The sequence below is a fragment of the Armigeres subalbatus genome, chromosome 2 (genome assembly GCF_024139115.2).
Source record: "Armigeres subalbatus isolate Guangzhou_Male chromosome 2, GZ_Asu_2, whole genome shotgun sequence".
Taxonomy (NCBI): domain Eukaryota; kingdom Metazoa; phylum Arthropoda; class Insecta; order Diptera; family Culicidae; genus Armigeres; species Armigeres subalbatus.
The window spans coordinates 160,620,603-160,647,869 of record NC_085140.1 but is presented as its reverse complement, the minus strand read 5'-3'; the positions used below and the strand labels follow the sequence as shown (position 1 = coordinate 160,647,869).

The following is a 27,267-nucleotide window of genomic DNA, read 5'->3' as shown; positions in this document are numbered from 1 at the left end:
CAATTTGCGAATGCTTTTACTGACGGTGTTTTATTTCTTTTCTTTTATTTCTTCCAGGTAATTGAAAAAGTGCAATTGCTGCTTCGACCGAGGATAACTTCATCAACTTGAAAGAATTTCCAGTACATTGCTTTGCAGTGGTGCAATTCGGACCGGCACCAGCAACGTGCAGCAATGGCGAGCTGTGAAAGGTATTAATGAAATGGTGTGAATAAAATAGCTAAGGTGAATACGGGCTACTGCCGCGGCAGTCAGTTATGATTTCGACAGAACGCTACGGTGTTCGTTTTTAATTGACTTGGAAATTTATTGCGGAAAAAGATATAAAAGTGTACCGTTCTTCATTCAAGCAACGTTGGGTTGGGATGAATTCACACAGAATATGACAAATTTGAAGCAAAAGTACCTACTACCTATTTGCCAAAAATAACTAACCGCGGTGGAGGTTGGTACTCGGATTCTGATGGCATTTCCGCAAACATGGCCTTTAAGTGGTCTTGTTTTGTAGGGGTTATCACGCCTATCTAGAGAGTAGGAGGTTGAGGGTTCGAGTCCCTCCAAGGCACGTGGATTCTTTTTCGCACATTTTATATCATCTCAATTCGGTGAGCTGAGTCGATTGGTATATATTTTTTTTGATATCCGAGCTTTATATCGAACGTTTGGTTTTAGAGTGATCCTATAGCCTTCACGTATACATAGTATACGAGAAAGGAACAAAAAAGAAAAACGACAATGGAAGATGGAAGAAAAAAAAAGACAAAATAAGAAAAAAATCAAAAAAAATTAAAAATAATGAAGAAGAAAGTGAAAAGTTGCATGAAAGAAAAAAGAAGGAAGAAAGAAAAGGAAGATAGAAAAGGAAAAAAAGAAGCAAGAACAGAAAAGAAACAATAAAGAATAAGTAAGTAGAAAAAAATAAAAGTAGGAAAAAAGAAAAAAGTAGGAAGAAGAAGATGAAATGAAAAGAAAGAATAAGATAAATGGAAGAAGGAAGAAACGAGAAAAAAGAATTACAAAGAATAAAACGCAATGAAGATGTAAAATCTTGTAACAATTCACTTCTCACGTCTCAAGTCTCATTTCTCACGTCTTTTTCCCACGTCTCACTTCCCATTACTCATTTTTTATCAATCAATACTCTCTTGTCAAATCTCACTTCTAATGTTGCACGTCTTACTTCTCACTATTAACTTTTTAATTTTTAATTCTCACTTTTCCCTTTTCAATTCACACTTCGCACGTCACATTCCACAGTTCCGACTGTTCACTTCTCCTTCGCCTTTCTCACATCTCTCTTCTCAATACACTTCTAGCTTCTCACGTCTGATTTCTTATGACAAGTGAGAAATGATTCATTCCTCAATTCTCGCATTACACTGCACGTAATTGCCACTGGGTACTCATTATTCATTACTCATTTTGCTCTACTTGCAATCTAAAGAATTTTTTTCTACCATTGGACCAAATAGCATTCGGCCAAATAGCCCTAATGCATTGCTGAAACAATTCAAATTTATTAAAAATCTAATCAAAATCCGTTGATTAGGTTTCCCAATCCAAATCAAATCCAATCCAAATCCAATCCAAATCCAATTCAAATCTAATTTCAATTCAATTCAAATTCAATCCAAATCCAAATCAAATCAAATCCAAATCCAATCCAATTAAAATCCAATTCAAATCCAAATCCAATCAAAACCCAATCCAAATCCAATCCATATCCAATCCAAATGCAATCAAATCCAATCCCAATCCAATACAAATGCAATCCAAACCAAATCCAATCCAATCCAAACCAATCCAAACCAATCCAAACCAATCCAAACCAACCAAACCAATCCAAACCAATCCACATCCAATCCAAACCAATCCAAACCAATCCAAACCAATCCAAACCAATCCAAAACCGATCCAAACCAACCAAACCAATCCAAACCAATCCAAACCAATCCAAACCAATCCAAACCAACCAAACCAATCCAAACCAATCCAAACCAACCAAACCAATCCAAACCAACCAAACCAATCCAAACCAATCCAAACCAATCCAAACCAATCCAAACCAATCCAAACCAACCAAACCAATCCAAACCAACCAAACCAATCCAATCCAAACCAATCCAAACCAATCCAAACCAATCCAAACCAATCCAATCCAAACCAACCAAACCAATCCAAACCAATCCAAACCAATCCAAACCAATCCAAACCAATCCAAACCAATCCAAACCAATCCAAACCAATCCAAACCAATCCAAACCAATCCAAACCAATCCAAACCAACCAAACCAATCCAAACCAATCCAAACCAATCCAAACCAATCCAAACCAATCCAAACCAATCCAAACCAATCCAAACCAATCCAAACCAACCAAACCAATCCAAACCAACCAAACCAATCCAAACCAATCCAAACCAATCCAAACCAATCCAAACCAACCAAACCAATCCAAACCAATCCAAACCAATCCAAACCAACCAAACCAATCCAAACCAATCCAAACCAATCCAAACCAATCCAAACCAATCCAACCAAACCAATCCAAACCAATCCAAACCAATCCAAACCAACCAAACCAATCCAAACCAATCCAAACCAATCCAAACCAATCCAAACCAATCCAAACCAACCAAACCAATCCAAACCAACCAACCAAACCAATCCAAACCAATCCAACCAAACCAATCCAAACCAATCCAAACCAACCAAACCAATCCAAACCAATCCAAACCAACCAAACCAATCCAAACCAATCCAAACCAATCCAAACCAATCCAAACCAATCCAAACCAATCCAAACCAATCCAAACCAATCCAAACCAATCCAAACCAATCCAAACCAATCCAAACCAATCCAAACCAACCAAACCAATCCAAACCAATCCAAACCAATCCAAACCAACCAAACCAATCCAAACCAATCCAAACCAATCCAAACCAATCCAAACCAATCCAAACCAACCAAACCAATCCAAACCAATCCAAACCAATCCAAACCAACCAAACCAATCCAAACCAACCAAACCAACCAAACCAATCCAAACCAATCCAAACCAATCCAAACCAATCCAAACCAATCCAAACCAACCAAACCAATCCAAACCAACCAAACCAATCCAAACCAATCCAAACCAATCCAAACCAATCCAAACCAATCCAAACCAATCCAAACCAATCCAAACCAATCCAAACCAATCCAAACCAATCCAAACCAATCCAAACCAACCAAACCAATCCAAACCAATCCAAACCAATCCAAACCAATCCAAACCAATCCAAACCAATCCAAACCAATCCAAACCAATCCAAACCAACCAAACCAATCCAAACCAATCCAAACCAATCCAAACCAATCCAAACCAATCCAAACCAATCCAAACCAATCCAAACCAACCAAACCAATCCAAACCAATCCAAACCAACCAAACCAATCCAAACCAATCCAAACCAATCCAAACCAATCCAAACCAATCCAAACCAATCCAAACCAATCCAAACCAACCAAACCAATCCAAACCAACCAAACCAATCCAAACCAACCAAACCAATCCAAACCAATCCAAACCAATCCAAACCAACCAAACCAATCCAAACCAATCCAAACCAATCCAAACCAATCCAAACCAACCAAACCAACCAAACCAACCAAACCAATCCAAACCAATCCAAACCAATCCAAACCAATCCAAACCAATCCAAACCAACCAATCCAAACCAATCCAAACCAATCCAAACCAATCCAAACCAATCCAAACCAACCAAACCAATCCAAACCAATCCAAACCAATCCAAACCAATCCAAACCAATCCAAACCAACCAACCAAACCAAACCAACCAATCCAATCCAAACCAATCCAATCCAAACCAACACAACCAATCCAAACCAATCCAAACCAACACAACCAATCCAAACCAATCCAAACCAAACCAATCCAAACCAATCCAAACCAATCCAAAACCGATCCAAACCAATCCAAACCAATCCAAACCAATCCAAACCAATCCAAACCAATCCAAACCAACCAAACCAATCCAAACCAATCCAAACCAATCCAAACCAATCCAAACCAATCCAAACCAATCCAAACCAATCCAAACCAACCAAACCAATCCAAACCAATCCAAACCAATCCAAACCAATCCAAACCAACCAACCAAACCAATCCAAACCAATCCAAACCAATCCAAACCAATCCAAACCAATCCAAACCAATCCAAACCAACCAAACCAATCCAAACCAATCCAAACCAATCCAAACCAATCCAAACCAACCAAACCAATCCAAACCAATCCAAACCAATCCAAACCAATCCAAACCAATCCAAACCAATCCAAACCAATCCAAACCAATCCAAACCAATCCAAACCAATCCAAACCAATCCAAACCAATCCAAACCAATCCAAACCAATCCAAACCAATCCAAACCAATCCAAACCAATCCAAACCAATCCAAACCAACCAAACCAATCCAAACCAATCCAAACCAATCCAAACCAATCCAAACCAATCCAAACCAATCCAAACCAATCCAAACCAATCCAAACCAACCAAACCAATCCAAACCAATCCAAACCAACCAAACCAATCCAAACCAATCCAAACCAATCCAAACCAATCCAAACCAATCCAACCAATCCAAACGCAATCCAAATCAAACCAAACCAATCCAAACCAATCCAAACCAATCCAAACCGAATCCAAACCAATCCACATCCAATCCAAACCAATCCAAACCAATCCAAACCAATCCAAACCAATCCAAACCAATCCAAACCAATCCAAACCAATCCAAACCAATCCAAACCAATCCAAACCAATCCAAACCAATCCAAACCAATCCAAACCAATCCAAACCAATCCAAACCAATCCAAACCAATCCAAACCAACCAAACCAATCCAAACCAATCCAAACCAATCCAAACCAATCCAAACCAATCCAAACCAATCCAAACCAATCCAAACCAATCCAAACCAACCAAACCAATCCAAACCAACCAAACCAAACCAAACCAAACCAAACCAATCCAAACCAATCCAAACCAACCAAACCAAACCAAACCAATCCAAACCAATCCAAACCAATCCAAACCAATCCAAACCAATCCAAACCAATCCAAACCAATCCAAACCAATCCAAACCAACCAAACCAATCCAAACCAATCCAAACCAACCAAACCAATCCAAACCAACCAAACCAATCCAAACCAATCCAAACCAATCCAAACCAACCAAACCAATCCAAACCAATCCAAACCAATCCAAACCAATCCAAACCAATCCAAACCAATCCAAACCAATCCAAACCAATCCAAACCAATCCAAACCAATCCAAACCAATCCAAACCAATCCAAACCAATCCAAACCAATCCAAACCAACCAAACCAATCCAAACCAATCCAAACCAATCCAAACCAATCCAAACCAATCCAAACCAATCCAAACCAACCAAACCAATCCAAACCAATCCAAACCAACCAAACCAATCCAAACCAATCCAAACCAATCCAAACCAATCCAAACCAATCCAAACCAAACCAACCAAACCAAACCAACCAAACCAAACCAATCCAAACCAACCAAACCAACCAAACCAATCCAAACCAATCCAAACCAACCAAACCAATCCAAACCAATCCAAACCAATCCAAACCAATCCAAACCAATCCAAACCAATCCAAACCAATCCAAACCAATCCAAACCAATCCAAACCAACCAAACCAATCCAAACCAATCCAAACCAATCCAAACCAACCAAACCAATCCAAACCAATCCAAACCAATCCAAACCAATCCAAACCAATCCAAACCAATCCAAACCAATCCAAACCAACCAAACCAATCCAAACCAACCAAACCAATCCAACCAACCAATCCAAACCAATCCAAACCAATCCAAACCAATCCAAACCAATCCAAACCAATCCAAACCAATCCAAACCAATCCAAACCAACCAAACCAATCCAAACCAATCCAAACCAATCCAAACCAATCCAAACCAATCCAAACCAATCCAAACCAATCCAAACCAATCCAAACCAACCAAACCAATCCAAACCAATCCAAACCAATCCAAACCAATCCAAACCAACCAAACCAATCCAAACCAACCAAACCAATCCAAACCAATCCAAACCAATCCAAACCAAACCAAACCAATCCAAACCAACCAAACCAATCCAAACCAATCCAAACCAACCAACCAAACCAACCAAACCAACCAAACCAATCCAACCAATCCAAACCAATCCAAACCAATCCAAACCAATCCAAACCAACCAAACCAATCCAAACCAATCCAAACCAATCCAAACCAACCAAACCAACCAAACCAATCCAAACCAATCCAAACCAACCAAACCAATCCAAACCAATCCAAACCAATCCAAACCAACCAAACCAATCCAAACCAATCCAAACCAACCAAACCAATCCAAACCAATCCAAACCAACCAAACCAATCCAAACCAATCCAAACCAATCCAAACCAATCCAAACCAACCAAACCAATCCAAACCAATCCAAACCAACCAAACCAATCCAAACCAATCCAAACCAATCCAAACCAATCCAAACCAATCCAAACCAATCCAAACCAATCCAAACCAACCAAACCAATCCAAACCAATCCAAACCAACCAAACCAATCCAAACCAATCCAAACCAACCAAACCAATCCAAACCAATCCAAACCAATCCAAACCAATCCAAACCAATCCAAACCAATCCAAACCAATCCAAACCAATCCAAACCAATCCAAACCAATCCAAACCAACCAAACCAATCCAAACCAATCCAAACCAATCCAAACCAATCCAAACCAATCCAAACCAATCCAAACCAATCCAAACCAATCCAAACCAATCCAAACCAATCCAAACCAATCCAAACCAATCCAAACCAATCCAAACCAACCAATCCAACCAACCAAACCAAACCAACCAAACCAATCCAAACCAACCAAACCAATCCAAACCAACCAAACCAATCCAAACCAATCCAAACCAATCCAAACCAATCCAAACCAATCCAAACCAATCCAAACCAATCCAAACCAACCAATCCAAACCAATCCAAACCAAACCAATCCAAACCAATCCAAACCAATCCAAACCAACCAAACCAATCCAAACCAATCCAAACCAACCAAACCAATCCAAACCAATCCAAACCAATCCAAACCAACCAAACCAATCCAAACCAATCCAAACCAACCAAACCAATCCAAACCAATCCAAACCAATCCAAACCAATCCAAACCAACCAAACCAATCCAAACCAATCCAAACCAATCCAAACCAATCCAAACCAACCAAACCAATCCAAACCAATCCAAACCAATCCAAACCAACCAAACCAATCCAAACCAATCCAAACCAACCAAACCAATCCAAACCAATCCAAACCAACCAAACCAATCCAAACCAATCCAAACCAATCCAAACCAATCCAAACCAACCAAACCAATCCAAACCAATCCAAACCAATCCAAACCAATCCAAACCAATCCAAACCAACCAAACCAATCCAAACCAACCAAACCAATCCAAACCAATCCAAACCAATCCAAACCAATCCAAACCAACCAAACCAACCAATCCAAACCAATCCAAACCAATCCAAACCAATCCAAACCAATCCAAACCAACCAAACCAATCCAAACCAATCCAAACCAATCCAAACCAATCCAAACCAATCCAAACCAATCCAAACCAATCCAAACCAATCCAAACCAATCCAAACCAACCAAACCAATCCAAACCAATCCAAACCAATCCAAACCAACCAAACCAATCCAAACCAATCCAAACCAATCCAAACCAATCCAAACCAATCCAAACCAATCCAAACCAATCCAAACCAACCAAACCAATCCAAACCAATCCAAACCAATCCAAACCAATCCAAACCAACCAAACCAATCCAAACCAATCCAAACCAATCCAAACCAATCCAAACCAATCCAAACCAATCCAAACCAATCCAAACCAATCCAAATCCAATCCAAATACAACCAAAACCCAATCCAAATCGAATTCAAATCCAATCCAAATCCTATCCAAATCTAATCAAAATCCAATCCAAATCCAATCCAAATTCAATCCAAATCCAATCCAATCCAAATCCAATCCAAATCCAATCCAAATCCAATCCAAATCCAATCCAAATGTAATCCAAATCGAATTCAAATCCAATCCAAATCCTATCCAAATCCTATCAAAATCCAATCCAAATCCAATCCAAATTCAATCCAAATCCAATCCAATCCAAATCCAATCCACATCCAAATCTGATACGAATCTATTAGAAGTAGATCAAGCTTCATATTGAACTCGTTGGCCAGTTATTCAATGGTCAAGGAGCAAGCAGCGTAACTTCTGGATTTTCTGATAGGATATGCCAAATTTGTTCAACGCAAAAAACCTTTATCCGACATAGCAAAGTCAAGAGATCAGAAGAAATTCAAAATGGTTCCTAGTTCCTAGAAATTGAACCGGTACTAGTTCCAGAACCAGTTTTACAACATTCACCAACAAATTTCCAGAAATGTGTGCAAAAATGCTAAATTTACAATAATACGTTAACTCCACGTTGGACTCCAATTACAAAAAAAACGCAAAATAATACACGAAAAGTACACTGACCCCACAATCATGGGTCACACACTAATATGAGTCATTTCCATTTAATCCACGTGCAAATTGAAGTGAATAATTATTGTTACAAAGTGACCCATATATGTGGGGTCAGTGTAATGTCATTGCAATATCAATTGAAATACAGTATGAAGCAATCAGATGTTTTTAATCAGTTTAGTCATTCAATGAACAGCGTCTTTGTATTTATACGAAATCAAAATATATTTATTTCTTCTAATAAAACAACCGCATCTCCCATTCATATTCATGAAGTATCACTCCAAGCGCCGTCAAGAGCAAAAATAAACCGTAATCTAGAAATATGAGCTTAACTCCCCATGCTCGGTATCCACTTCCGACCTTCAACCAGCATCGCCGCCCCGCCTCAGCGAAATCCATCAGTGGTCCAATATTTCATCATTGCATGAAGCTCCTTTCAATCCCAGCTCTTTCATTTGTCGGTATTCAAACAAAAAAAAATCGAATAAAGAAAGCTCCCATCCAACATATCTCTCCGCAAACACGCGGCTGCCATCAGGATTCAGTACGGGTGCTGGTTGTCGTCGTCGTCGTCGTCGTCGCCGTCGGACACTACCCACTGTCTGGTATTGTACGTTTGTACCAACAAGGGCTTCCTCGTATTCTGGTCGAGCTCGGGTGTTTGCAGCCCAGGCTGCTGTTGGTGAGCTGAAATGTTCAGACTATGAATAATATCGTCATTATTCTTCAGTCCAAATTTCCTCCTTTTGTATGCACTTGTTCCGCATTTTGTATTTTTTGTAGTCCCGGTTTGCGAGCGCCTTCGTTGCTCTTGGGTGGAAGAAATGACAACCTCCTGCGGCAGCCAGCATCGAGTAGAAATAAGCCGGCTTTTCCTACATTTTTATTTTATTTTTTAGTCCAGCGATCGACTCTTCTTATGGCACAGTTGAACCCATCTTCCGTTCAACCGCACGTCGATCCGTCGAGTCGTCAAGGGATCGGCACAAGTCTGCTGAGCTGATGCTCCTCCGCCCGTTCCGTCTTCGGAAAACCGTCAGACTCGGCGGGTACGCTTTTTCCTCTGCATATGCATCAGCAGACAGGAACTAAGCCGAAATGAAAACATGAAACTTTGCACTTCTTTTGGCTGGTGGGAAGCGGGCGTTCGTCGTAGGAGTCTGGTTGGTTTGATTTCTACATACTATTACAGGTGCTTCCTGGTTTAACACACGCGAATGATTTAGCTTTCCTGTGTAAATTACCATTGTATTGATAACTGGGCTTAGGTAGAGAGAATTAAAATAATATTTACTCTTCCTGTTTGAACATTATCATCTAGTGCGATGGATGGTTTTTGCGACTATCGACTGTCTCATCTGGCAAATTAGATTACAATTATTTTTAGAGGCACAGAATTAGAACAATCAAATAATGTAAGTTAAATGTTATGAAAACTAAAACACGCTTGCTAGTACTTCGCAATACGGCTGAACGATAGAAGTTTGTTATTAAATATTTGCAAGATGTTATCAAATATTTGCAAGCCTCTGAGAGCCTCTCCATAAAGTTCACAAAAGGTATCATTTGAGTAATATTTGAATGTAAGATATTTCTCACTCATCGGTTTCAGTAATAAATCTACAATAATAACCAGCTAACACACAGCTACTGACAAATATCTTTCCAATATTGCAATAAGAAAACTTGCTAAAAAAATCAACCTCTACCTGTGCTCCATAACCGGGATCGGGACGCAGCTGGCACAACACGGTGCAATGCTGCCGAGCCTTGGTCCTCGGTTTCGCTGCATAGCAGACATAAGGAATATTCCTGCAGATGTCGCTCGTTTACCCACATGGCTCGAAGAAATCCTAACGCTAAAAACTTTCAACTTCGCATCACAGACAAATAAATCCCGTTTGCTACATGAAATAGATTCACAGGATTTTTTTCCTGTTCCGCCATCCCATACTCTTTTTTAAGGTACCACCGTAGTTTCCGTGTCTTGTCTTCGGAATGGTTTCTACAGCGAGTGTTGGCAACACCCCCGAAATGTGCGAAATTGAATGAGGGCAATCGATCTTCCCCACTCCCTCGCTCAATGGCACTGGCTTTGATAGGTAACACGGCAAAATACACATCATCAGTGACACGAGACACCGACTGAAATCGATTCCGTCGAACGGTGATGTGGGAAATCTCCGGAACTGCTGATGCCAGTTGCTGGAATGCGGGTTCTTCAATCAGCCGAAGATGTTCTTCCTCCCACTTCGACATACTTATAACTGTGCAACTGAACTATATGTACGCAACTGCACTGCAGTAGTGCAATCAGGATTAAAGAGATAAATGGAATCGTAATCGAAAAGTGATATTTGCTTTAGTTATTCGAAAGAAATGCAATGTCAAGCTTTTTTCAATCGAAAAATGAGTCGAAAAATGCATCTTAGTGTAGAATGGTCTTCAACATGTAGGCTTCTCAGCACGGACTTGCAGTATGGTTAAACGATTAGCCGTGTGACCAAAGCGTATTAGGCATAAAGAACTCGATGGTCTGTTACAACTAACTATAAAACTTTTGCTTCTTATTTATTATAAACTGCGAGGTTTATTATCCAATTACCATTTTGGATTCGTGTATTATGATGCTAACACGATTATACTTTATGCCCAGGGTAGTCGAGACAATTTCCAACCCGAAAATTTCCTAGACCGTCACCGGGAATGGAACCCAGCCACTCTCAGCATGGTCTTGCTTGTAGCCGCGCGTCTTATCGCTAGGCTTAGGAGGCCCCTATGGAACTGTTGATCTGGCATTAAGGTTCCCCCAAACACACACGACGCGACAGTCGCGACGCGATTCTATCGCTTGGCGACAGAGATTCTGTCGCCGGTGGTATGGACGTTTAAATAAAACATTGCCTGCAGCCACCCAACGCTTAGTTTTGGGGAGCCTTTACTCGTAACGACCTGTTTTGCTAGGTAATATTGTGTACAGTCAACCTGAGTTTGACTTCAACAAGATAACGGCATGAATTGTCAAATTCCAGTGCTCCCATTCACTGGCTGGGGTTTGTTTGGAGCCAAATTTGAAATCTTTGCTGAAAACCTTGACTGATGTGAGCTCTGTGCATAAATGTATTAGATGCCACACAAATGAGAGGTCAATTTCCTATATTTTGGTTTCATCTCGTTTTAAATATTTTGTCTTATGGTTCTGAAAATGTCTCGAAAAGTATCGCCTTGCATAAACTTGAACTCATAATTCGAACGCAAAATCAGGAGTTTTGCATGACTTGAGATTCCATTTCACGGAATGACCAAAGCTGGGCGTATTCCTGAAGAATTCGACTGAATGTCGATTTTGTTTCAAGAGGACAACCTCAGCATTGATAAAATTTTGCGACAAAAATGCAGGTACCGGAGGTCCGAAAAGCTAGAATGCCTTCAGTTTTCGCAGCTGGTTTATTATAGTAAAATCATTTGGATTTGTTAAACAAATTAATTTATTACATTCTTCCATAAAATATTGATTGTTGACACCCACACCGCTGGCACTCGGCATCGGAAAACCATGAGCTGCGCGCACCTGGCGAACGAAGGTACATCCGTTTCGCAACAAATGAGGTTCCCAACCAACAAAAGGGCACTGCACGGACTGCTGTGCAGTGCTGTCAGATGATTTTTTGTAAATCTGCATTGGCATGCGTAAAAATTATAGACACTATACACGGAAGAAATAAACTACCCAATAGTGAGTTTAATTCACCAAACCTCGAACATCCGTACGGAAAGCCAAAATTGAGTAAATAGGGTCGAAGTAGTTTGCCTTTACTCCCATGTTTAAAAAGTACCCAACGGAAAATTTATTTACCCAAATGTAAGTTTAATTCACTCAATTTCGACCTCAGGTAATAAAACTTAAAATTGGCTTCCCGTATTGAACTGGCGTCGTTGGATTGTTTGGCTCTTTTGTTTTTGACAACAGAAGAAAGAGTGGATGAAAGAGCAGAGAAAAAATAACTCAAAAGTAAGTTTAAAAATACTCAATTTTGGGTACTTTTTTTCTTCCGTGTAGGTTCCATAGACGAGCTGAGGCGAAGGCGAGTGTAGCCAAACGAACTGTCAGTTAGTGTAGCCAAACGAGCATGACGTCACGATTGCAATTCAAGCAACGGACCGTGTGACGCCAAATTCACGTGGTACACTGTGAAAAAGTGGAAAAACACACTTAATCGAACAGACCCAACCGTTCCTCCGCTCGTCTATGGAACCTATACTGTCTATAGTGAAAATTCATTATTGTTTTTAACTGGGGTAAAATGGATTTTGTTATATACTCAGTCCAATTAAGAACCGGAATGGGCGTTTGGCGAAGTTGGATTTTCTCACAATCCTTACGCTAAATCTAACTTCGGAAGTAGTGCGCTTCTCTCCCGAAGTTAGGCTTAACGTAGGGATTGTGAGAATTTTCTAATTGTGGCCACGTTAGTGCCTAATTTGGCCAACCTTGAAAAATGCATATTTTCCAAAAAAAATCAGTTTTAACAGCAACGAAGAATAAGGGATATATCTTCTGGTAGAACTAATGAAACCCTAAAAAATTGCTTTATTTTTGAAGTTATGCGAGAAACTGGCCAAAGTGAGAACATGGTTAAAACTGGTACAGTTACCCTATACGAAACTCGAAAATGAGATAAAGCAGAAGCAAACACTGGAAGCAAAAAGAATCTTGCACCAGCAGCGGCTCGAGCTTCGACAAGAGCTGTTTGAGATGCGCCGGTAGCAAAAAAAAACTCAAAGGTGCAGCCCAATCGGGTTGTACGCAAAGGGGACGTAGGACTACGTAGCTATTCGAAATTGTTGGTATTTGCCATAATGGCTTTCAGTCGGGGACATCACAACCCTTACTTTGCCACGTACGCTTACATCGCGGGCGAAAACCAAACGTTGCAAATAAATATATTTGCGTTTGGTTTCACGCCACTTCTGATTCTGCTCATTTCTCCTTTATTTCGGCCATTTTCGAGGATGGTTTTCTCCAAAAAGGTCTTCCCAAATAACCAAAAGTTCCTTTAAGAGTACGATTTTCGCTTAATCAGCTTCACAGAGCTGCTTAAGCGAAAAACGTACTTTTAAAGAAACTTTTGGTTACTTGGGTTTATACAAAAGAAGGTTGATCCGACAATCCGATATGCACTTTCTTCAAAGTGCAAAACTCAATCGTAACTAGCAAATTTTATAGCGCGGCGGAGGGAGATGATGCAAATAATTTGAACGGATGGAATCACTAACAGCAACCAAGCTATCACGCTAAACCCGATGCCGCCGAAAGAATCCATTTTCGCAATTAACTCTTTCTTTCCATAAAATGCTGGTCTTGAGAAGAGCCAATTTCCTTTTGCCAATGCGTCTTTCCAATAACTAACTGCATCCAAACCAGAGCGTTAATGAATAACGCTTCCAATGAATGATTAAATTTGTTATGATTAAATAATTCAACTCTATGATTAAACATTATGATTAATGATTTAATCATTTTTGGCAATGATTAATGACTATGATTATCGATTGAATTATTTTTTGACAATGATTAACGATTACGATTAATGAATAAACCGATTAAAGTATGATTAACGATTACCGATCGTGATTAAATGCTGACACAATATGTGTATGATTAATGATTAAAGATCGGTATGATTAATGATTAATGATTATGAATAATCAAATTGAATAGTTTGCATATTGAGCAATTATCAAGGAACATTTTTACCAAATTGGGTTATTGAAAGGTATGAAAATTAAATGATTATGATTAAAGATTAATGAATAGAAGCGATGTATGCAATGATTAAAATTGATGATTAATGAATAAACTCAAAACAATTATGAATATGATTAGTGATTAATGATTAAATGTAAAGTTCTATGATTAACGATTAGTGATTAATGATTGAATCAAATTTTTTGTATGATTATGATTAATGAATAATGATTAAATAGCCCATTATTCATTAATCATGATTAAATCTATGATTAATCACTAATGCTCTGATCCAAACGCTTGTCAGCACCTTGCGTTGAAATTGTCCGACCGCCACTTGATGATTTTTCGCTAAGCCTCCACCATTTGGAATAAATTTTCAGCATTGCCACTGCTACCCACGCCTTCGTGCTGCTGTGTCCACTCCGCTGCATCAAATTTTGTCGAACCGCTCATTCCGCTCTTTCCGCGGAATCTCGATCAAAATGGCTCGTGCGCGCCACAAGCAGCTTTCTTGTATGTAATAAATTAAGCCCGTTAGCCCCGCCCCTTTGTGATCTGATATGGGTGTAAATATAATGTGCACTCATAACGATTAATGAAGGGGCAGGGCTAATAGAATTACTTCATTAGATATAAGAAAGCTGGTTTTTGGCGCGCGCGATCCATTTTGATGGGGATTCCGCAGACAATATCGGAGAATGTTATTTGCCACTGCCTTGCAAGCGGGAAAAATGCAACAAAAATAAATAAGAGATTAAAAAAAATAGATTTTACGTAAAACAAATCAAAACAAGGCACATTACATTTTCAGCGAAGAATCCTAGTTGGAAAATGCATCTTAAGTGAAAAAAAAATATACAAGAAAGGCAAAGTATTTTCACGCTAATCACGCCATAATCTAACACATGAGATTCAAAATAATTATTACCGATGGAAAAAAGTATATCTTTATCGTAATTTTTCAACGAATTATAACTGAAAATCCATCTTCCACTCGAAACTTACGATCTGTTCGTAAAAAAACCGTTCTCAAAGTGACATTTCAATTTTTATAGCTCAAATTTATCTGGGGGATTACTAGATAGGAGATATAGTCACTACAGCTTTCTTGTATTCAATAAATTAAGCACGTAAATTTGAATGGATGGAATCACCTAACAGAAACCAAGCTTCTACGTCAAACGCCGATGCCACCGAAACAGTCCATTTTCGCAGTTAAGAAAATGCTGGTCCTGAGAAGAATAAATTTTCGTTCCCTAATGCGCCTTTCCAACAACTAACTGACAACACAATTTGTAATAAATTTTCAGCATCGCCACTGGCGGCGCGGGATCGCAAGAGTGGTATTTTTATAGTCAACCCTTTCTTTATATAAAATGCTGGTTCGTTGAGGTTGAATGATCTGCAACAACACACCGAGGACCACCACCAATGCGATAGATTTCCGTTGAAAATGTTACCAGCGTCTCCATGATGCTATGTCCGCTCTGCTGCGATAGCTTTGATGCCTCCGCTCTGCGTGAAATCTTGTTCAAACTGAGGATTAGATCGAAACGCGCAAGTGATTTATTTTTGATGTCTGTGCTAGTGATGCATGTACGTGATTGGTTGGTTTACCTATTTCTAAACTTTTTATCAATTATCGATAATAAATAGTTGAAAATCATAAAAAGGCATTGTCTTTCACCCGACAGACTCTTTGTATCGTATCAGAGTGTTCGGGACAAATGTCGCCAATCCTTCCGAGAACCGAAAGAGAAGTCTTGGAAAAATGTCTGACTCTGGCACCCGTTCTGATCAATGGTTGTCCAGCCTCATTGTCGTAATTCTCAAAAAACAACGGATCCCTCATCGACGTCATGGAACATATGCCCAACAGGCGTTTAGTTCATCAACTGGAAATTACTGGTCGCCTGGATAACAGGATGCCTTCGAACTGATTCATTGGACCAATACTTATTTCTCTCCGTTAGGTTTGATTCTGCAGGACGCAAGGAGCCATGACCACCCCATGGAGCAGGCCTTCCTGGATATTTCCAGGGCCTACAATCGAACATGGATTCCAAGCGTCTTTCATAACATTGTGACTTATATCGCCTACGTTTTAATTATCATATCTTAGAGGGTTTTATTTACTGAATCTAATTCACTGTTCTATATTGACAATTGAATGATAACGATAGAACGTGTACTGAAGTATTTATAAAATCAATTATTCATTGACATGATGATCTTGATCCCTTTTTTCGAATGGATTGCATTTCCTTAACCCTTGTATCACCGTAAAAATACTTCCCCAGCATATTACCATAATCCATAAGTGAGTACACAGTTAATACACCGCAAACTTTGCTAAAACTTGCGAAGGTCAACAACTTTTCCCACATAATGAATTTTCCCTACATCGCACAACATTCGTGGTGGAAGCTGACATGTTTCCAATAACTACTTTCCACCACGCCGAACCTCCATCGGCACTATCCCAGCGCTGTCAACCTTCAGCGTTCGATAACTAAACGCACGGAATGCCATGCCGTTGACGATGCTGACGACGACGTCGATGATGATACCCATTCTATGCGCAACTCCTTCCGATGGATTCCCAGCCTCCACCCAGTCAGTGCCGTTTCCGCTGAACTCCTACTCACCCGAGCGGATACGGTATCTGCACCTAGGCACCTTCCAGCAGCACTGGAGTATGTGAAAATATTCCGTACAAACTTTTGGCATATTTTAGTAATGCAGAAGGGAGGAAAAAAACGAGTCGTGGCAAAGGACTAGAAAATTTCCCACTCATAGTGCGATGCTGCTGCTGCTGTTGCACCACCGCACCGTATCGGTTGGCTTGGCATGTGATGGATATTCAACCCTTCGTCGTTTCCGTCGTCATCGCTGTCTTCGGCTTCGACATCCTCCGCGCCGTATCGTGCATAGATCCTGTCGACAGGTAAAAAGTGTCCTGATGATGGAGCGAAGGCGTGCGAACGGAAGGAAATAGCATTACCATACATTGGATTACGTGATATGAGTTTCTAATGGGACCGTTTTGCATACTTGCTCATCATTTTGCGCACCCGGGCTACGGGGCGGTACTTGCATGTTTGTACCAGTGTCATTTTGTTCGACAACTTATGGTTAGTGTTTGACTTTTTCTGATTAAAACCGTCAATATCTGTTTGTGCGCTGTCTGTGTCGCAACTTAGAGCAATTTACCGCCTCCGTTTCGCTGCGGAAAGCTTGTTTGTAGGTGTTTCTCATAAAGGCACCGCTGGCAAACAAATCCCGTACATTCGAACGAATTCATCTACCTAACGTTTCGTTACAAGTTCCATAAATCAAACAAACCAGGCAGATACGACTGGAGTCGAGATGCGAGGCGCTTTCCCAGGGGAGCCAATCGGAACCGGAAAAAGAATCGAGATCAAATATTGCTGGCGGAAATAAATCAACGCTAATGATTTATGGATGCTGTTGTTGTAGGACCGTGCGCCCTGTGGTGGGTGTGCCGACCCAGTTTCTACCTGGCGGGCTTTTACAACAGACGGCGGAAAGGGATGCCGACTTTCTGACCCACGATTGGAAACATTAAAAACAGCATCTAATTGATGAGCTCGAACCCGCTGGCTGGCTGAACGGAATGACTCCTGGGGTACCCGGAGAAGTTAGGGTTAACATAAATCGTCTATGCCCATCAGATTCGCTGTCGAAAACTATAAAATACGGAACCAAATTGCAGCGAACCGTCGCCATCCACCCATTCCCCTATTTAACTAAGGTTTTATCGGGAAAAAGCGCACCTGAGCTAGTTCCCTATATTCCTAGTTGGTTTGGCAGCTCCCACCGTGAAACCGTGCCGGGCCACCAGGTAAGTACATGCACACATGGACGGAACCAAAGCGGGCCAGGAAGAAATCGACAACCTTGCTGTACCAGGACTCGGATGCTCGGAAACTAATTTTCTTAATGGATCGATTTTTAGTCCTGCTCCGAATTGGCAGGAGGATAAAAAGTGGCAGACAATTTTGTAGCGCAGCAGCTCACGTTTTTTGGCCGAGCGACATTGGGGTGAATGAGGCTTCAAAAGAGAAACCGAATTGCGGTAGATGTTCATTCCCTGGATTGCCAAAAATATGGCTCTGAACGGTGAACGAGGGGGCCAATCATCATGAGTGTTCGGTTGTTCTTTGTTTTGGAAAATGTTTGTCCCGGGATTGAATTTCAGAGAAATCATGCACGTTCAACTTTTTCGAATATATTTGTGGCGGACAAGCAAATTGCGAAATCCTTTCATTCGAAAACAATTGTAATTATACAATTTGATGATACAGTTGAAAGTTTTTTTGGTAATAATTGTTAGCTTCAAGAAGAGGCTTATTGGCATTCACATTCTGTTTCAATGGATCTACATTTCAATTGGAGCTTGGCCTGTTTTTGAACTTATTGTTTAAATGGATTTCCACGGCTATTAATTGAAAGTTGTTCCAGGCCTTCCATTGCATGAAAGAGGTTCTTGCCATGGACGTTTCAGGTGGATTTAAGTCCATCACATGGAGTGAAAATGACGCTGGAATGTTGCAACATGCTTTTCAAGGAGAATTCTATACTCTTCTTCCCTTTTATCATTTGATTATTTACTCCAACGGGATCATTCTTGAGCCCAGATTCTGTAATAAGCCTTGGACCTATCCTTCGATCATTTGTTGAAACTATATACAAGTTTGCAAAATCCAAAGATCCTAGCATCCTATAAGAGGAATGGTTGATTGGTTGAAACTTTTAAGTTGACCTTTTAATCCGTGAAGTCGGAATTCGTTGAGTAAAATTCTATACAGAATTGAATGTTCCGCCAAACGGTCGTTATTATAAAAACTGATTTACTGAATTATGTTTGGCCGAACATATAGTTTGTCTGAACGATTTCTGTTGAATTGTATCGAACAACCTTAAAGCCCACTTGTCCGAATAAGTGAATTATTCTAACAAAGTGTACGGTCGTTAAAGCGTTAAAGCGAACAAATGATTTAGCCGAAGCCGAAATGATCATTCAGCCGAACGAGTTATTCTTTCGAAACATGTACTCATACGACTAAAATGGTCATTGGGTAGAAAGATCGTTTGTAATAAACTGTCGCTTGGAGGAATGAGAAAATTGGTCAAGAGTCATTCGACTTAATAAGCCAATTTTGGAATTAAAGAAAATGTTATCGACCACCCGGATAACCGGATAAATGGCAACCGAACAAAGCAACGGTAATTGGATAGACGACATGGACAAACGGACACAATGGACTCACGATGAGATGGACAAGCAACGACAACAATAATGGAAAATCTAAAAATAGATTCTGTGTGGATTCTGGCAGCAGAATGCCACAGTAGATCTCGGCACAGTAGCGGTTAAGTAACACAGAGTGCCTACCAAATAAAGAAAGGAATAAAAAAAATAAACAAAAATCCCACGAAATTAAAATTAAGCAATTCATCACCGCTTGAATTGGTCAGCATGTTTGATTGCTTGCACTTGCGACACATCTCGCAAGGAATCTGGAGCAGACTGACTTTGATTGTATTCCTTATGCGATAGTTATAATAATTTATAAGGAACTGAGGAACAGAATTACGTAAGCCTTGATCCTTGATCATGTTATTGACTTTCCCATCCCCATGCTACACATACAAAATAAATTATTAACACTGTACCTCTGGGTAAAACATATTATGTATGATGCAAGCGCACTTTGCCAGAAAGTTTTGTTTTCGGTTCATAGGAGGAAAAAAATGTATGTGGGCGTGCCGCCATACAAAGTTGTGTTCCATTCAATCCACAATTTCAACATTATTCTTACGAACGTCTCACCAATCCAGAAGAAGGAACTCTTGTATGCAGTCGTCCTATCACCCAGAAATATCATCCATCCGATTAATAATTTCTCGCGTGATTTTTAAAAACTGTCGTAAGTCCAAAAGAGAGGCTCTCTTTGTTTACTTTCTCTTTCGATTATTACAAAGCCATACTAACATGTACATTGGATTTTCCAGCACCGACCTGAAGATAATAGCTTTGTCTAGTGTGCTGAGGTGAAAATATTACAACAAAATTTTTAACTAGCCTAGATATTAGCAAAAGAGAGCGTAGTGAAAGAGAGTCTCTCATTTGGACTTACGACATTTTCAAAAATCACGCGAGATTTCACCATTTTTCTTGCTGGTGTGCCACAAACGTAGAGGAAGAAACTCTTGTACGCTGATGTCTCATCAAGTAGAATTGTAATCTGTCGAATTTATAATTACACAATTCTTTTTCCGGGTGTCCAACGAACGCAGAGCAAGAGACTCTTAACTGCAAGCGTCCTGTCATTTCAATCCATGCGATCCACAATTTCAACATTATTCCGGGGAAGTTCAACCAACTTAAGAATCTCTTGAATGCAGGCGTCGTACCACTTGAAATTGTGATCCATCCGATCCACAATTACACCATTTTCTTGCGTCTCACCGATGCAGAGCACGAATTTCTTGTATGTGGCCGTCGCGCTATGCAGAATTGTGATCCATCAGATCCATAATTTTATCATTTTTCTTGTGGGTGTCCCACAAACGCAGAGAAATGAGCTTTTGTATGCGGGTGTACCGCGCTGAATTGTGATCCGTTGGATCCGTTGGATCTTTTTGCCCAAATGCAGAGCAAAAAACTGTTATCCGTGGACGTCACACCACGCAAAATTGTGATCGCATAGATCACCAATTTCACCATTCTTCTTTTGAGCGTCTCAGCAACGCAGAGTAAGTAACTCTTGTATGCGAGCGTCTTATCACGCAGCATCGGGATCCGTCGGATCCATAGACTCATAATTCTTCTAGCGGATGCCTCACCCAGGCAGAGGAAGAAACTCTTGTACGCTGGCGTCCCACCATGCAAATTTGGGATTTATCTGATCTATGATTATACCATTTTTATTACGCTAAGGAAGGAAGTTTTGTAGGCGAGCGTCCTACCACGCAAAATTGTTAATCATCCGATCCATCGGATCTATCTATGCAAGTAGAAATTCTTATCTACTTCACCACGGAGAATTGTTATCCAACTGATTCTCAATTTCACCTTTCTCCTTGTGGGCGTCTCACTACGTCTTTGGATTTTTTCATGCCTCCATCCCAGAACAGTAAACCATCCGATCCAACATGTCACCATTCTTCTTCGTGATTTACTCGATTCACTTTTCCATCATTCTTCATGTTGGCGTCCCAGCAACGCATAGGAAAAAACTCTTGTAACCTTAGCGTTTCATCTTGCAGTATTGAGATCCATTCTATACATAATTACACCATTCTTTTCGCTGGCGTCCCTCAAACGCAGACGATGAAACTCTTGTATGGGAATGTTCCAGCGCGTATAATTGAAATCCATCCGGTTCACAAAAACACCATTATTCCTGGAGGCGTATTACCAACGCAGGGGAATAAATTGTACCATGCGTCCTACCATGTAAAATTGTGACTAATTCCATCCATAATTTCATCATCCTCCTTGCAGGCATCTCAATAACGCAGATTAATATTTTTTTCATGTGGATGTCCCACCACGCAGAACTGTGACCCATGCGATCGATCGGATCCATCGCCGGTATTTCTTATAATTGTCTCACAAACTAAGAAATAGAGACTCTTGTATGTGGGCGTCTCACCAAGCATAACTGCGATCCATCCTTTCCACAATTTCACCATTCTTCTTTCGGGTATGTACTAAAGCTGTGGATTTTTTGCGGACGTTCAACCAAGTAGAACTGTGACTCGTCCGATCCGTAATTTCACAATTCTTATTGTGAGCGTGCCAGCAAAGCAGAGCAAGGAATTCTTGTATGCGGCCGTCTGATCACGTAGAAATGTGATCCGTCAGTTACACTGTACCACAGTTCTTATTTGCGAGTGTCTCAGCAACGCAATGGAAGAACCTATAATACGCAGATGCTCCCCCATGCAAACTTATGATCCGAACCACTTTTCCACATTCTTCTTGTGGACATCCCAGCAATGCCGAGAAAAAAAAAGATGTGTGCTGGCATCCTACCACGCACAATAACATAATTCTCCTTGCAGGTGTCTCGCTAACGCAAAGGAATGAACTCTTGAATGCGAGCATTCCACAACGCAGATCCCTCAGATCCTCTTTTCCACCAACGCATAGGAAAAACTTCTATACGCGGGCATCTCATAACGCAGAATTTAGATCCATCCGATCCACAATTACATCGTTCTTTTTGCTGGTCGTCCACAAAAGCAGAAAAAGGAACTCTTGTTTGCATGCATCCTACCATGGATAATTGAGATTCATCCGATTCACAATTACACCATCCTTTTTAGGGACGTCTTACTAAAGCAGATGATTAATTCTTACCATGTGGACGACTTACCATGTAAAATTGCGATTTATCCCATCCACAAATTCATCATTCTCCTTACGGGTGTATCACTATTGCTAAGAATTTTTCTTGCAGACATCCCATCACACATAATTGAGATGCATTCGATCCGTCGTATCCATCATCGTTCGTTATGCGGGTGTCCCACAAACCCAGACGTAGTAATTCTTGTATGTGGACGTCCCACCAAACATATTGTGATCCATCCTATCCACAATTTCACTATTATCTTGCGAGTGTATCTCTGAAGCTGAGGAATAATTTGGTATGCAGACTTCCAACTCGCAGAGCTGCGATCCACCCGAGCCGTAATTTAACCATTCTTTTGGAGGGCATCCCAGCAACGCAGAGAAAGGTACTCTTGTATGTGGGCGTCTCATCACTCAGAATTTGTATCTTTCGGATCCATAGTTTCACAATTTTTCTAGTGGGTGTCCTAAGAACTTATAGGAAAACAACTCTTGAATGCGGACGTCCCACCCAGCAAAATTGTGATTTTTCGAATTCACAACTGCACCAGTCTTCTTGCCTTTCTATGCGGGTGTCCCAGTATGAAAACTGTGATCCACACGAGCCACCATTTTTCTATTCTTTTTATGAGTGTCCTTGTAACACAGAGGAAAACACTTTTAAATGCAAGCGTCCCATCACACATAATTGCGATCAGTCAGATGCGCTAATTCACCATTCTTCTTGCGGGTGTCCCATCAATACGAAGGAATAAACTCTTGCATGCGGGTGCTCCACCACGCAGAATTGTGATTTATCTAGTCCACTATTACATCATTCTTTTTTCGGGCGTCCCATCCACGATTACACGGTTCGTCTTGCAGATTTCCCACAAATGCAGAGGAAGAAACTTTTGTATGCTGGCGTCCCAGCATAAACATTTGTGATCCATCGGGTGAACATTTTCACCATTCTTTGTGCGGGTGTCCCATCAAACTTTGAATGCGAGCGTCTCACCGCGCAGAATTGTGGTCCATCCGATCCACATTTCACCTGTCTATTTGTGAATGTTGCAACTATGCAAAAAACTTGATTTCATCGCAAAAATGCACGCAGGTGTCGTCCAATAGTTACGTCGATAAAATGTTTTTATTATATTTAACCTTTCACTTCACACTTAGAGGAAGAGAGTACTGAAGAGTCTGTCATGCAAAGTGAAACATTATGAAAAATAAGAGCTTAGCAGCTATGTGTCCAAGATTCTGTTTCTTCCTTTGTATGTACTCCATTGTTGAATTAATTCAATTTTTAACAAATGCAAACGACGAATACGAGTCGATTAGTTTCTCATGGTTTTTGGAGCGAGATCATTTTTTTGGCGAATAGGACTCGTTGATCTCAATTTTATCAACCCTTATGGAGTTTTGTTTCATTGTAATTCAGATCTATAGATCTATTAGTAATGTTTTCTCCAGTAAGACCCTTCTACACCATCTAATAACTATTTTAGTTGATGAATGCTATACTTGAACTGCCAAATGGATATCAAATAGATATATTTTATTAGTCTTTTGCACTCACAATTTTACCGATATCATAGCGACAAAATTCTAATCCAGCCAAAGTACCTCCAGTATTTTACCAAAACGATAATACCACTTCAGTCCTAAACCTTGCTTATGGCCTGCCCCACAACTCTGTCCGACCGGCAACATGCCATTCTGACGAGGTCATCAGCTACGGAATTACCCGGTCAGTTAGTGATGCACCACCAGAAGTGAACCGGCCCCGAATTCCGACAATGAATGGGGATTCAGCTTTTTGTCGATTCCTACTGCTGGCACCCAACAACGAACGCTGCAGTCGCCGGTCGCCCAACCCAGCGTCGTCGTCGTCGTCTTTGTAGCTTTGTTGCCGGTGCACAGCTGCAGTTACACAGCAACTAAATTTTACGACTCTATCGAGAAATGTCGCCTGTCCGGTATCTTCCGACGGACCATGCGAAAAATCTTCGCTTCCTGCCTCCGGTCTTCCTCGGCACGGGTGGCCAGCATGCAACGGAGCCCAAGAAAAACCAACAAGACGAATTTGACACTCGAGTAAACGAAAACGAGGACTTTATCCTCCCCGACGGGGAGTTTCCCATGGAACTGCCCGCTGTGCAGCCAACAGCCCCGGTTTGCTCTGTTTGGGTTGTTACGGGAATCGCTTCTGTTGTGTTACAACCCAAGGAGCTTACTTCTACTGCCGGTGATTGTTGATGTTGTACCATGGTTTTGTGCTCGTTCGTTTTCACGATTTTCCAGGCTTGCCCCTTTTCGGCCATCGTCATTCCCAATGTTCCGAAATCTTTTAATATGTCATATAAATGCACATAGCAAATATGCTTCCAACAATAAATATTTATAAGTAAATTTCCTGCATTGGTCACACTCGCACTCGGCAGCATCCCAGCACACTGTGGAATACTTGAGCGCAATCAGGACATAATCACAATCTCAAACAAACCAATAATAATCTGATGCAAATGTTAGCTTAATAATACTTGGAGTGCAGATCTTGATTCGATGTTTTAAATTCCCTTTGCACTAGTCCTAATGATGAATATCTTGCATAATAATAATAACAACAATGACTTTGCAATGTATTTTACAGTCAGGTCATAATCCAGTATGCCAAACCATGTCTAATGTTACAAAGTAAACTTTCAGTGTTGCGACTGTTCAAATTTTAAACTACTGAATTGAATGATTTTTATTTTCATAACCAAGCGCAATTTTGTCAATTTTCCTACCACAGTGCACCGGAAGAGTAATGCGGTTGGTGACACGGTGATTCGGGGCGAATCGGACTGGTGGCAGACGGTGATGGTGTACCTTTTCGGTTGGACTTTTCTTCTGGCTTTTCCTTTCGATTAACGGCAGAGAAGAGTTTACTTCTGGTTTTCCCGGCGTTGCTTTTAGGAGCAGGGTGTGCCCGCCGCCCCAGAAAGCGGATAGTGACAGTAGTTTTGTGTACATTTCAGGGCATTCTCCTTTTGTTGTAAGTTTGTTCGAAAGCCAAAGAAATCTTCCTTTTTTGGCACCAACAAACCAGGCAAACGGAAAATGCTATTACTATCTCGTTGTTGTAGTTGGGCGAGTTGGTCGAAGGATGAAGGAACGAAACGGTCCGTGGCTTTCTCGAGAGTAGGGGAGAAAGCATTGCTAAGGAGAGATTAAAGAAAACTAGTTACAATGGAACTCGTAGTCTCGGAAGACGATGCCATTGTTGGCGAACCGCACCGGTTTCCGGTGGTTTCAATTGGAAGATGTTATGAACCGTCCGACAAAGTGGCAAATCTTGTTTGAGTGTTCACATCTTCGATATACGTTCTTTCTTGAGCACAATGCACCAACCAGTGGCCCCGGGGTTCATTGAGTTTGTGCTTCGCTACATGGAGTAAGCAGTCGTCCTGAATTGCGTTTTCTCGTTAATCAGGATGCAATGTATACAAGGAAATGGTTTTCAGTTTCCAATTAGTGCTATCAATGCATCCAAGAATCCAAGCAATGCATTTAAAGCCCTGTGATATTTGAAGTATGTTGTCATTTTAACCAAGCCTGGAGATTTTTTGCTAATTGAGAGTCAATGTTTCTATTTCTACTTTTATTCTTAATACTTGAAAAATGTTTTGTATTGCATTCTTCTTTATCATTGAATTTTCACATCTGTGAGCAAGAATAATCGAAAGGATGTAAGCTCGAATGGTCTATGGAAATGTCTTAACTAGGCTAAGCTGTACGATCTTTGTGTGTATATTAGTTAATATGTCTCACTAACATATGTCTCAAATATTGCTAACCCTTTCTCCAAACCATTTACTTTTCAAAAATAAAAAAAAATCCTTATTCACCACGTACTTTCATTTCTAAACACTACATATAGACCTTTATGCCGCAGTAAACGTGCTCCATTTTGAGTGATACACATGTCGCTACTTATCCTAAAAAGCCTAATTTCCCTCTCAGGCTGATTGATCATTTTGGCTCCCTTCGTCGTTCTTTCTGCTCTGTCGGGTATGTACTTTTTGCGATGCGGTGGTAGATCAATCCTAGAGGTTACCCCCAGCAGCAACTGATGCTTTTGGCTCCCGAGGCAAGAAAAAAAAACTCCATCTCTGTTTAGCAGAGCACGTGAGCCGATCCACGCTCCGTTTACGTTACCGCAACCATCATCACCTCCTCACTCAACACCTTCGAAGTGGGTGGTGCACGGCAGGCAGACATGACAAAGTATAGGCCTGTCAACACCTTCCGCAAAAACGAAAATGTTGCTTTTTATGCGTTCTTCCCGGGGCTTAACTTGCTCTCCCTTTTCCGGGCATGCGGAAAAATTGACACACTCTTATCTCGGAAGCAGACGGAAAAAAGTATGCCCCCACAATCACCGACACATTACCGAAAGCCGATGATGATGGCAGCGGAATGTCAAACAGAGAGCGAGCTCTCGTAA

At 40.7% G+C, this 27,267-nt stretch overlaps 1 protein-coding gene across 1 annotated transcript in view; it reads left to right on the top strand.

Annotated features, from left to right (window-relative positions):
- The window catches only part of LOC134211097 (Krueppel-like factor luna), a 994,395-nt gene that overhangs the window by 376,779 nt on the left and 590,349 nt on the right, over positions 1 to 27,267 (top strand). Inside the window, exon 4 of the mRNA XM_062687709.1 lies at positions 58 to 191. The gene's annotated coding sequence lies outside the window, so the exon portion shown is untranslated. The remainder of the gene's footprint in view (positions 1 to 57; positions 192 to 27,267) is intronic.